Below are 13402 nucleotides of genomic sequence, written 5' to 3' on the forward strand. Positions count from 1 at the left end.
TCACCAGAAAGGAGACAAGCTACCGGGGACCGGTTTCTGGCATTTCAGCCTCGTCGGCCCGGCTTGCTTGAATCCTGATGGAGCAGTGAGCAAGGGACTCATGTCTGAGTATACCCTTCCACGCTTATGATGGACAAAATGATTCAGAAAAGGGGGTGGTGATGAACAGAGTGTCTGAATTAAGCAGACCACTCTTACCCAGTCCAAAGATCAGGGCTTGATCCATCACCGTTATTTAGCTCACTGCCCCATCCCAGCTCAGAACCAGTTCATCACCACCCCCTTTTCTGAATCATTTTGTCCACCACAAGCGTGGAAGGGTATACTCAGATGTGAGTCCCTTGCTCATTGCACCATCATGATTCAAGCAAGCCGGGCCGACGAGGCTGAAATGCCAGAAACCGGTCCCCGGTAGCTTGTTTCCTTCCCAGTATAAGAATTGGCTTGGTAGTTTGGTTTGCCCTGTTCCCATCATGCACTGGGACAGGAACAGACTAATTTGCATATAGCCAAGTTCTGAGCTGGGATGGTGCAGTGAGCTAAAAAACAGTGATGGATCAAGCCCTGATCTTTGGACTGGGTAAGAGTGGTCTGCTTAATTCAGGCACTCTGTTCATCACCACCCCCTTTTCTGAATCATGATTGGGTTCTGGGCATAAATGGTGATGTGGTTGTAGATGTGTACAACTAGATGTGGGGATGGTGATGTGGGCATGGACAAGGATGTAGATGTGGACGGCGATGCAGTTATAGATATGTAAGGAGATAAGATGGATGTACACCTGGACAGAGGTGTGGATGGTGATTTGGTTATAAATTGTGTTCTGCATGCAGATGTGATTGAGGGTGGTGATGTGGTTGTGGATGCAATGTTGAGGTGGATTTGTTGCACCATCCATCTGATGTAAAAATGAGCAAGGAGGTACACTGTTGACTGCTCAATCAAAAGTTGCAGACTGGAGCCTGCTCCCAAAATCCATTTAAAAAGCTTTGAGTTTCCCCCATGACGCCTTTATTTGACAATCGTGAGTTTACACCAGGGTTTGACGAGAGGGCGCTCTTGGAGTGGCGAGTGGCGGAATGCAAAGCGGCGGGGCAGTTATTTGACGAGAGGGGATCCTCCCAGCTTTGGCAAGAATACGCCCTTCCAGAAACGGAACGGTTTCACTACTTTCAGATTCGCCACTGACTCCTTCACTCAGAGATACAGTCGAAAGTCCATAGGAAATTGACAAAATTTGAAAATGGTTAGTGACGAACAACACGATAAGAAAATGATCTCTGAATTATATGATATGCTACGGCTGCCAATTCTTACGCAGCCCACTGCCAAGCAGAAACGCTGGGTGAGGGAGCTGGGACGGGATCTCACAGAGAAGGAGTGGGGGGATATATATTACCGAGCACATCATACAGCGCATAACATCACCAGTAGGGACACCACTGTTAAGATTGCCACATACTGGTACTTGACGCCGGTGCGACTTAATAAGGGAAACCCGGATCATAGTCCGACTTGTTGGAGGGGCTGTGGGGAAGAAGGCACGTTAGTGCATTTGCTATGGGAGTGTATGGAACTGACAGTATACTGATCCAAGAACTAGAGGATGTGGATCGACAATTTGAGACACATCCCGAGATTCCCGGCCTATGTTTTGCCTGGACTGCCCAATTGACTCCCTTATACCCTAACGTCTCGAAAGGGGAGACAGATGGGACTAGCCCTTGGGGCAACACTTCAAAACATCGTATCGCACTAGGGGACGTGGATAACACCGACATACACGGTGTAGCTGCATAGGCTATGGCACATATTGGGATGGAACGGATACAGGCTTCTCTTACTAACTCGGCGGAGAGCTTCAGAAACATTTGGCAACCGATTGTGTCTCTTCTGCTACTGAATTCAATGAAATCACATGCCCAAAGTACCTTCGCCTCCCGCGGCTCAGAGCTCGAGATGAGGGGACCACAGAATCCTGATTTGAGCTCCGGACGTCGCCCTTCATACCGGTTTCATGCTGAGTGGGGCCCTAAGCACACTGGTGGGGAGGAAAGGGATGGGGTGGGATGGGTTAACATATCTTTTTGATGTCGTTGTGTATTTCAGTTATCTAACTACACTATAGAATATGCTTACCCTAAAAGGTGCCACAGAGGTGGGATGCTGGACTGTACTCACACGGCGGACAATATTGGCTGAACGCATGCTCTTTTCTGGGGCGGTGGGTAGAAGCGGGACCTGAAATAGCTATCATAAATGTACGTTGTTTATCTGCTGCAGATTGTCAATAAAAACAAAGTTAAACCTAAAAAGCTTTGAGTGATCAGTATAGCAAGTACTTAGGGGCCGATTATGATCGCGGACGGACTTGAGTCTGTCCGCGACCATAGAGGAGGAGGGAACCTCTGCATGGCCTGCGGAGTTCCCTCCTGTCCAATTAGGATGTGACCGCCACCCTGGCGGTCACATCCTCTATTTTTACCATTGCGGCGGTTGCAGCTTCAAGCTGCACCCGCCGCAATGGTAAAAATGCATACATTGCATTTGTATGCAGAAAGCGGCAGGCACCGTGCGGTGCCTGCCGATTTCTGCATACAAATGCAGGGGGGTACCATTGGTACCCCCCATGTGCACCCCCCACCCCCCTTCACCCAGGGGGCCCGCAACGGGCCCCGCAGTGAAGTGACACATGCTTTTCCACGGCGGAAAACCCGCCGCGGAAAAGCATTTTTTAAAGCCCATCCTAATATGGCTGGCGGTGTCTGAGAGACACCGCCACCATATTAGAGCTTTTCCGCTGCGGTTGTAAGCCAACCGCGGCGGAAAAGCTGCGGACGGAAACCAGGACCCACCAGCCATCCTAATGTGGCGGTGGGTCTTTGGTGGGTCCGCTGCGGTTTTTCCGCATCCTCCGGGCCAGCGGAAGCCACCGCCGGCCCGGAGGATGCAGAAAAACCGCAATCGTAATAGGCCCCTTAATTCGTGCTAGTGGCTGACGATGTTTGCATCCGCACTTGTTTTTGGGGACCAGGACTTATTTTTTTACATCAGAATTTAACAAGAGAAAGAGAAAAAAAAGAAGGAAAACAGTTTGTATTGTTCTCTCCCTCGTGGGTTGTATAATAGATGCACAAAAGGCTCAACCACGTGTGCCTCTACCATGCAGCCCAAACCACGAATACAACTTAACCAAGCATTCCCTGACCACGTTTGACTTTATGACACAATTTTGTGGTAAAGGCATGAATGGCAAGGGTTATGTGCTGCTAAGTTCTCCACTACTCTGATCTCCCTACTCCGCCTAAAGCCCTAAATCACAAACCACCTACTATCCCCCCGCCCTAACCCCTAAATTACAAACTCCCTACATGTCCCCTGCCCTAGGCACTCGATTACAAACCCCCTACCTGCCCCCCTCACCCTAAGCCCTAAATGATAAACCCCTACCAGCCCCCCGCACTAAGCCCTAAAAATGCCCCAATATTTAAATACTCCCCCAAACCCAGCCCTTAAAGCTACTCCAATCCCATCCTCCTGCCCTGAGCCCTAAAAATGTGCCCCTTCCTTAAAAGCACCCTGACCACCCCCCTGAGCCCTAAAAACTTGCCACCGACCCCCAGACTTGGCCCCAGCCCCACTTACCTGTCTGTGTCAGCTTTCCATTCCAGCGCTCCTATTTCTGTTTCCATCCCCCACTCATCCCAAACACTAGAGCGCATTTGCCTTAACCACGCATATGCATGGGCAAGCGTGGTTATGCTGGTAGGCTTCTGGAACGCATGGCTCTTGCAGCGCATGTTGTCCTCCCTCATGTGCTGCTTTTCCCCTCCTCTCCCCCAACCCAGATTTATTTGTATTTGTTCACCCAGCCACTTACTATTACTTCCCCCTCCCACTAATCTATTGCCCTACCACCCCAGGTTGTTTAAGAACAAGACAGCTAACTACTGCAGGCCAATGACACTTGCAAAAAGTGCCTTGGAGATAATTAAATTAGATTTTTTTGTTTGGCAATCCATCTTAGATCGTTACATTTTAAAAAAAATTGAAAGCTCCATTTCAAAGGCGCATGAAGGTGCAGTGACACATGAAGGCTTTTGTATGATGATGCATGTGCGTTCCATCATGTCTTTTTTTAATTCTTTTGGCCAATGCTGCACAGCATTGACAAACAGCGCTGATAAAGTCAATAGGTTCAAAACGACAGACCGATTGGCTTTGAAAATGGTTGTTTATATTTCTATGTTTATTGGAACAACCTTAGAGCATGCTGTTAAAAGTGCTGAATTTCCCAACACGCCTAGTCCTTAAGAGTCTCTTCAGTAGTGAAGTACCTCTGGGTAAAAGAGCGCATAAAGAGGAAGGCTGGTGCACGTTCTGGTACTGCAACACTATCTCTGATTCCCGCCATTTTACATTGTCATTCCACCATGTTCCAGCCTCTTAATCTGCACCAGGGAGGACCTCTTTCCTCGTGCTGTGGTTGCTGTGTTGACTACACAAGACCACAAGTGAGCACAAGTGGCTGCCCTGGGACTTTAATTTACAAACTTTGAGACTTATTTTTTGGTAGGGACAGTAAAGAGCACGTGCCTGCTGGCAGCTGTGAAAGATTCAGCACCAGCTGGGAGAACGGCTATGGGCACCTGGTTTACCCCTGTTATTGATATCCCCTGGATAAAGTTCGGATACTTGTGACACACAAGCAATGTGTAATGTTTTGTCTAACATTACAGGAAGGTCTTTTCAATGTGAAGGATGCCTTTGTTACTAGGGTAACAGGTCCAAAGGGGACTTCCATCCAGTTGTATATATCCCATCAGGTGCTGTGTGTTGGAACGCTGGCAGTGAGAAAGGTACATCAATAGTCCGTCCTGGAGAAGAAAAGACTGCAAAAAGGGAAAATAGAGTGTAGAGATGGGAGGAACAATGTGGGGAGAGAAATGAAAGCGAAAGGGAGAGTTAGAAGGGAGAAGACACAGGAAGAAAGAGAAGATACAAGGGGAAAAAGTGAATAAAACGTTTGGTGGCAGGAGAGAGATGGGGAGAGGAGTATATGGGCACAAGAGAGAACTGAAATGTAGGAAGCAGAGGTGAAGAGGTGTAGGGAGAGGAGAATAAGAGACTAAACAAGGGAGAGTATGGGAGAAAGATTTGGATAGGCTGATAGGTTTAAAGAGGGGGGACCCCACAGAGCGCTATTGTGTCCCACTTATTTTTAACATCTGCATATTATCTTTGGCAAAATTATTAAAACACGTTGGTGTGCAAGCTTTGGACATCCAACTGATTTTCGGAATGTAAAATGTACATCAACTCTTGGTGCTATTGCCTTTTAACAATCAGATGGTGGGCAAAACAGAGCTACTAAACACAAACAACTATTTTACCAACTGATCCTCTGATTTCTGGCCATAAATTATGGGATGATGTTGGAGGCTGGCTTGGTATATGATGCCCACTTATCCAAGCGCAGCACCCTGCACAAATCCAGACAACCCCTATTGTGTTTTTAGTGGTTTAGACAACCTTAGAAAGCTCTTGAGTGGAGGCGAGTTGGGAAGCAAGATGGCGACTGCGTAGCGGTCGCTCTGCAGTGCTAACGGAAAAGGGCATGGTTTACTGAAGCCCCAAATATCAGTGTTCTGAAGGCAATGTGAAAGGAAAGAAAAAAAAATACAACCTAATGTTGCTGATCACCTACTGCTCATTTCTCGTGGTGTCGAGAGCTGCAGTTGCAAGGGCTGAGCGGCGGTCTGTTTAGGCGATTCCCACCCCGGCTCTGGTGTGGTAGGTGTGGCGGGGGGAGGGGCAGGGGCAGGGGCAGGCGGAGCGAGCGGAAGGTTGGCGGAATGGCACAAAGATTGCAGCTTGCCCCTCGGCGAAATCGGTATCAGCGGCGGCGGCCCGGAGGAAGATCCCGGCAGCGGAGCAACCCGGACAAGACCCCAGAATGGATGGGTCACCCAAACTTCGCACGCCCCCGTGTTGAGACACTAAGGAAGGGGAAGCAGGCTATAGTAAAAACACACTCTGTGACCGCTTCTATTCCGGGTATGTTTTCCAGGAGTAAAGGAGGGTCGATCATCAAACCTGCTGTCACTGAAGACAACCCCAGGCCCCGACCACGGGAGGATGCAGAGGTACGAGCAGCACAAGCGTCAGGTATGGGCGTTCCTGGGCTGAAAGTCGCTAATATTCAAGAGGGCTCTCAGGCTCTCACAGGGGAAAAAGCTTCACTAATAGAGCAAACAGTGCAAGCAGTGCAAGCAGAGGCCCCTCTGGATGAAGCGAGTGAAGGCAAACAAATTAACAGCACCCCCGTTGGGTATCCCGGGGCGTGCAGACACACAACCTAGTAACTCTAAGGAAGTAGTGGCAGTTGGAGAGAGCGAAGCTGAGGGGGGGTCATGCAGTATTGGGGCTGGCGCAAGTTGCTGTAGCTGAAACCCAGGGAGAAGAAAAAGATTCGGGATGTTTGGGCCCTCCAATGGCTCTGACGGATGGCAAAGAAAAGGATAAAGAGAATAGTGACTGCTTTTACTCGGTTTCAGAAGAGGCGGAGTGGTCTGACGACCGGAGCTCGACTCAGGGGGAAAGTAATTTTGACTCGGAAAGTGATCTGGAACAGGATCCCCCCAACACAGCTAAGAGGTCTAGCGCCCAAGTAAATAGGCAGGAGCCTGCTCGTGATTTAAGCTGGGATCACTCAGCTTCTATGCCACTCCAGGGAAGCCCCAATTCGGAGGGCCAAGCATCTCATACACCACACCTGGAGGTCATCCACCAGGCAATTCTCTCCCATCGCGAGGAAACACACCAGGATAGCTGTAAATCACAAGCTGCAATGCGGAAAATGCAAGGCGTGCTCAGGAAGTTGTCTAAGGCATGCGCTACTGTGGGGGACAGGGTATCTAATCTTGAAGAAAGAATTGTGGCAACAGAATCAGAGGCCGCCGCTGCCACCACTAAAGTCGAGTCCCAAAATGCCCAGGTAATCGACATCCAGTGGAAGCTGGAAGACATGGAGAACAGGCTTAGACGGAATAATCTGCGGGTACTTGGGATTTCGGAAGGGGTGGAGGAATCTGATGTCAGGGCATATATGATAAATCTGTTTAACATGGCGTTTCCAGAACTCACTGACGGGAATTGGACGGCAGAAATCCAGAGGGCGCATCATACTCAGTTCAAACTGCGCTCTGGTGCAGGGAGAGGTGACAAGCCAAGGGCCATCTTAATATTCTTGGGTAATTTCATCCTACGTTAGGCCATCGCTGAAAAAGCCAGACCAGAGTCACGTAGATCCAGTGAGGGAGTCACTTTTTTTGTCAGACCAGACTATTGCCACACAACGGTGGAGAGGCGTGGGAGACTGAGACAATTGATCAAACTCTCCACGTGCAGCCATCAGAGAGCAGCAGAGAGCTGAATGCCTGACGGCAGTCGCCATACTCCACTTCACCGGTGAGCAGCGGGAGGCGAGTAGTAGCCGCCTCGCCAGAGTCTCATCGAAGCCCCCTGCCCGGCACCCTGCACCCGGCAAAAAGCTCCCGGCTCCCGGTGCCCGGTATCCGGCAAGGAGGGGATCAAAGGAAGCCAGTGGAAGCCAGCGAGGGGATTTGACGTGGCACCCCATCCAACCCTCTGCAGGAGCGTCCTCGGAGAACCGCTGCAGACTGCTGTGGGCCGCCGCAGGCAGCGTGCGGCTGCGGGCGCCCCGGTCTAGCAAGACGAAGCCTGGGCGAGTTCGGGCAGGAGGTTGAGAATGTGAGCATCGGCCGGTGACAGGAGCAACCGTGTCACGGGATCAGCAAATTGCCACAAGCCTCAAGCCTCAAGCCTCAAGCGGAGGAGCTCTCGGTAAGCAGTATAATTAGGCAGCGTTCTGAGCTGTTATCTCGCGCCTGGGAGAGTTCGGGAGAAGCGGGGAGACTAGCTGGAGAGAGGAGCCATAGAGATTTGCTTCCTGGGACTGTGCAAATGGTCATAACGGACATTGCGGCTCTGGGTCTTGGGTTCTAGGTGCCTGATGGTATACGCGGCTACGCGGTCTAGACCAGACTAGAGCTTTGCTCCCCTGTTTCTCATCGGCTGTCTATCCCCCGCAAGCAGTCAGTGTGTGTACCAGACTGTATCATCTCAGGCCCTAGCACTGGCCCCAGCACTGGACAAGTGTATAACCTAAGCACCAAGGAAGAGGAATAGTCACGGTCAGAGCCTCTCCCCCCGCAGGTGTGCTGCTGGGAGGTAGGGGGTTGGCACAGTGTAAAGTGTGCAGCCTGCGCATAACCCCTGGACATCTGGTGCCTAAGCCGAGCTGAGCCGAGCCCAGATCAACTATGCGGTCTGGCAAAGTGAGGAAGGCTCCGGGAGAAAGGACAACTGCCCCAAGGGGACTTGCTAAACGGAGAAGAATAGATAAAACAAACGCAAATAAGGCAAGCAACACCCTAAAAAACCCACTAATCTCACCAATTGCCTCTTTATTTGAAAAATCTGCTTCAAATAAAAACTCTACACAGAACTTACTACTTCAATTACTAAAGGACCCCGGGTCAGCACTGTTCTCTTCAACAGGGGATGTCTCGGGATTATCGACTCCTATAGCTCCCTTAAAAAGCTTTGTAGGGAACGATCAGTGGCTAGATGACGCCATTCATACGACTACTTCTGGGAAATTAAACCCTCAACTCAGTGAAAATTGTGATTCACCTAAAGGGCTTGAACAATCGGAAAATCAAGACTACAAAAAAAATCCAATTGAGATAAAAAGTAGCCTAATTACACCAGTGATAGTACACTCGGCCTTCGATGATTTTAAAAGCATATATACACAACAAGAGCTTCCAATACATATAAAAAACCCTAGTCAAAGTCCGGAAGCAATGAGTAAAGCTCAACAAAACCACATACAATCGTTACATTCAAGCTTCGAGGAGCTCACTCATCTTTGGCCTAACCCATGCTATTCGTTAGACAAAGAGAATGAACCACCGGCAGACATAAATTCAGTCAATGAAGAGGCTGTTGGAGCGGCTAAAAAGGGAAGCAACGAAGAGGAGTATCAACCTGCCGGCCCGTGTCACAAAGAAAGTCAACATAGGCCAACGGACCTCAGTGAAAATATATTACCAGCAGTAAACGTGAGGTATAACAAATCATCAAATAATGAGGCCAAGGCAGACTCCGCCAAGGATGAAGGGACTCCGGATTTTGTTGCTCCCCTATTACAAGCACTACAAACATCAACGACAACCTTAATAATGCAATCTGACAAATTGGAGATTCAAATTGACTTAATGAATGTAATTGCATCATACATAGCTGGGATAAACACGAAATTAGACAATCTAAGTAATTCAATTAAAAGAGCACAAACAACTACTCCCCAGCCTCATCCAGTCTGTACCTGCGGACCAGTTCTAGATAATTGAGCTCATTACAAATTATACTAGAACAGATACTTACTTTAAACAAATGATTTATCAATCCTGCCACAGAGACAGACCGACTGGGAGCTCCCATAATTAAGCAGCAACTACCAACCGATAATGATCCCTCTCCAGGGCAATATAATGAAGAACAAATCTTCAAGCCTGGTAATGTTATAAGTAGGGATGATACCAACGAAATAGTTATGACAGAGGCAATTGTTTCAGAACCAAAAAAGCAAATACTAACAAAAAGACAAAGAAAAAAAAGAACGGAAAGCTAGGAACAAAAAATGTGACGCAGATCCACAGTCAGGCGTTAGAATAAACCCTATTTTTTCAAAAATAAATGCAAGAATAATAAAAGAGGATCGCATATGGGAAAATAGTTTGGAAATACCAGGAAGAGATGATAAGTCCATCAATGTAAATTCGATGACCAAAAAGGAACCCAAGGGCTCCCAACTATAAGGAAGTGAGATAAGCCCCTCACATATGACAAAAAATCTGCAGAAAGTGCCGTCAAGTGCCAACTATTCACCTACCATTGGCTCTGACGATAACTCCAACAAAACCACAAACCAGGAAAAAAACTGTGATCCTTGTTTTAAAGAGATCACGCAGTTAAAATTTATCCAGAAGAGTATGCTATCCCAAGATAATCTTTTAGTCCTGGGAAGCCACAACACAGAGGGGCACATAAAATCAACCGAGACAATAACTATGTTAAAACCTAAAATCCTGCTCTGCACATCCGCCCGCGGCGCCTCCAGACCTGAGAGCAGCGCAGCCCGATCCGGGAGACACCAGCATAGTACTCTGCCGCAATGGGAAAGGAAAAGATCCACATTAACATCGTGGTTAACGGCCATGTGGACTCCGGCAAGTCCACCACCACCGGCTACCTCATCTACAAGTGTAGGGGCATCGACAAGAGAACCATCAAGAAGTTCAAGAAAGAGGCAGCCGAGATGGGCAAAGGATCTTTCAAGTACGCCTGGGTGTTGGACAAGCTGAAGGCAGAGAGGGAACGTGGTATCACCATCGACATCTCCTTTTAGAAGTTCGAGACTGCCAAGTATTACATCACCATCATCGATGCCCCCGGGCACAGGGACTTCATCAAGAACATGATCACCGGCACCTCGCAGGCTGACTGTGCGGTGCCGATTGTTGCTGGCGGCGTGGGTGAGTTTGAAGCTGGTAGTTCCAAGAACGGACAGACCCGCGAGCACGCCCTGCTGGCCTACAACCTGGGGGTGAAGCAGCTGATCATTGGTGTGAACAAGATGGACTCCACCAAACCCCCCTACAGCCAGAAGCGTTTCGAAGAAATCACCAAGGAAGTCAGCACCTGCATCAAGAAAATCGGTTACAACCCAGCCACAGTGGCATTTGTGCCAATCTCCGGCTGGCACAGGGACAACATGCTGGAGCCCAGCACCAACATGGCCTGGTTTAAGGGCTGGAAGGTGGAATGCAAGGAGGGATCCGCCAGTGGGGTCACTCTGCTCAAAGCCCTAGACTCCATCATCCCGCCTACCCGTCCCACCGACAAGCCCCTGCGTCTGCCCCTGCAGGACGTCTACAAGATAGGAGGTATTGGCACAGTCCCAGTGGGCCGTGTGGAAACCGGTATCATTAAGGCGGGCATGGTGGTGACTTTTGCCCCCAGTAACGTAACCACTGAAGTAAAGTCTGTGGAGATGCACCACGAGGCGGTGGTAGAGGCTCTCTGGTGACAACGTTGGCTTCAACGTGAAGAACGTGTCTGTGAAAGATATCTGAAGAGGGAATGTAGCCGGTGACAGCAAAAACGATCCCCCAATGGAGGCTGGGAGCTTCACAGCCCAGGTCATTATTCTGAATCACCCTGGCCAGATCAGCCAGGGATACGCCCCTGTGTTGGATTGCCACACCGCTCACATTGCCTGCAAATTCGCTGAGCTGAAGGAAAAAATCGACAGACGATCTGGCAAGAAGCTTGAAGATGCACCGAAGGCACTCAAATCAGGAGATGCAGCCATTGTGGACATGATTCCAGGCAAACCCATGTGTGTGGAGAGCTTCTCAACTACCCTCCTCTTGGTCGTTTTGCTGTCTGCGACATGAGGCAGACGGTAGCTGTCGGAGTTATCAAGGCGGTTGAGAAGAAGGCTGCTAGTGCTGGCAACATCACCAAGTCCGCAATCAAGGCCGGTGGCAAGAAGTAGCGCCAACCACACCCAGCTGCCCTAATGGCACTGGGTACCCAGAATCCTCTGGTCTCGGATCGCCACCTGCACTCTATGATCAGGGACTGGTTACTGAGCATTAGGGTCCATCACAAGAGCCTCCGCAGGAAAGGGAGGCTGGACTTGGCGCTTGTTCTGATGTTCTAATATTTTGTGACTTACAATCTGGTTATTCCCCGTCTGTGATTTCTGAATAAAATATTGGCACAGCTCCAAAAAAAAAAAAAAACTCAAATCCTGCAAGTTGCAAATAACCCAGCTGGTATAAATGGGGTATCAGATTGTGGAATCAGTCAAGCACATACGGAACACCACACAGAAGTAGTGGAAAAGGTAATGACTGTCTCCTCATCACAAACAGTGACAGAAATGGGAGTCCAAGATATTGTAGAAAATCCCCAACGCCATTTACCAAGACCTACATTAGAAACACAGTGCAATTTGAATCAGGGTAAATTACGCTTTAGTATAACGAATAAGGAAATTATGCACCCAAATCAGGTGGATGGTAAAGAACTAAGGATAGGCTCTCCTAAGCCTGGTGATGATCATCATCAAATATTTGTACACCGGAGTACAAGACACAGGGTTGTCATGATATATTGAATAGGAGCAACATCTTGAAACTTATGGCTGAAATCAAGGAACTAAGTGATATTAAAACCACAGATCTTGAATCAGTTCAATTTCTAAGAAGGACCAAGGATGAAACAAATGAACAAACATTGACCACTTGGAAAACCCCAGGGATAGTGCAATTAATATTAGGAAGATCGGATCTATTTCAAACATGGGGCATACAATTATCACTGCCCAGTATTCCACGTTATCCGTTTCCTCTAAAGAAACCCAGTAGACAGCTACTTATCAGGAAATTGGACAAACTTGCTCCTCAAAAGCCAGTCTACTCAATCTTACACAATGCTAAAGGCAGAAGCGACACAGTTCCCACCCAGGAAGGAGTGGAAGCAGAGAGAGTTGGGGAGTCACTATTAACAATGGATCACTGGAAATGGCTTCCCAGCCTGCTAAATGATAAGCGGAAGAACTGACCAAATAGAGGAAAGGTGAATCACGCAGCAAATGAGGGTATACATGTACTATCATGGAATATTGCAGGTGCTAAAAAATTGTTAGAGGACGGATTAGCCTTAGAAGAATGGGCTAATTGCGATATAATCGCCTTGCAAGAAACATGGTTGCAAGAAGGGATCCCGTTAGCCGGCTTCATCCACTATACTGTTGCTGCAGAAAAATTTAGAAACTATGGTCGAGCCATAGGTGGCCTTTCAGTCTATGTGTCAATAGCCTTAAAAATGAATTCGGAACAGCTTAAATCTCCTGATCCAAGCATTCAATTAATTACATTTTCAGAACAAAATGTTACTAATAACAAGACGACAATCCTGATTAATTAATACACTCAACCCAAATTCCGAGTCAAAAAGATAAAAAATGCTCTACTATGCAAAGTAATAACGGGCCTTCGCTGCACAGAGCCATCATGGAATATAATAGTAACTGGTGATTTTAATTCAAATCTGATATTTTCACCAGAGGAAGATGAAATATTAACAGCAGATAATATGTATTGGTGTGTTCCACAGCAGTTAAAAGGCGGGGCGAGGATTCGAAAGGATCGATTAGGCATTCAATTGGTAAAAGAACTTGAGTATCAAGGTAAGCGAGTCCTGAATGGTAGGACCGAGGAAGATCGACCACCGAAAAAA

The 13402-nt window shown here is 48.2% G+C and overlaps 1 pseudogene; it reads left to right on the forward strand.

The window, feature by feature from the left end:
* Window positions 1-10185: 10185 nt before the first annotated feature.
* LOC144770667 (elongation factor 1-alpha, oocyte form pseudogene) lies at window positions 10186-11859 on the forward strand (annotated as a pseudogene).
* The last annotated feature ends 1543 nt before the right edge of the window (window positions 11860-13402 follow it).

Source organism: Lissotriton helveticus, chromosome 7 (genome assembly GCF_964261635.1).
Source record: "Lissotriton helveticus chromosome 7, aLisHel1.1, whole genome shotgun sequence".
NCBI lineage: Eukaryota > Metazoa > Chordata > Amphibia > Caudata > Salamandridae > Lissotriton > Lissotriton helveticus.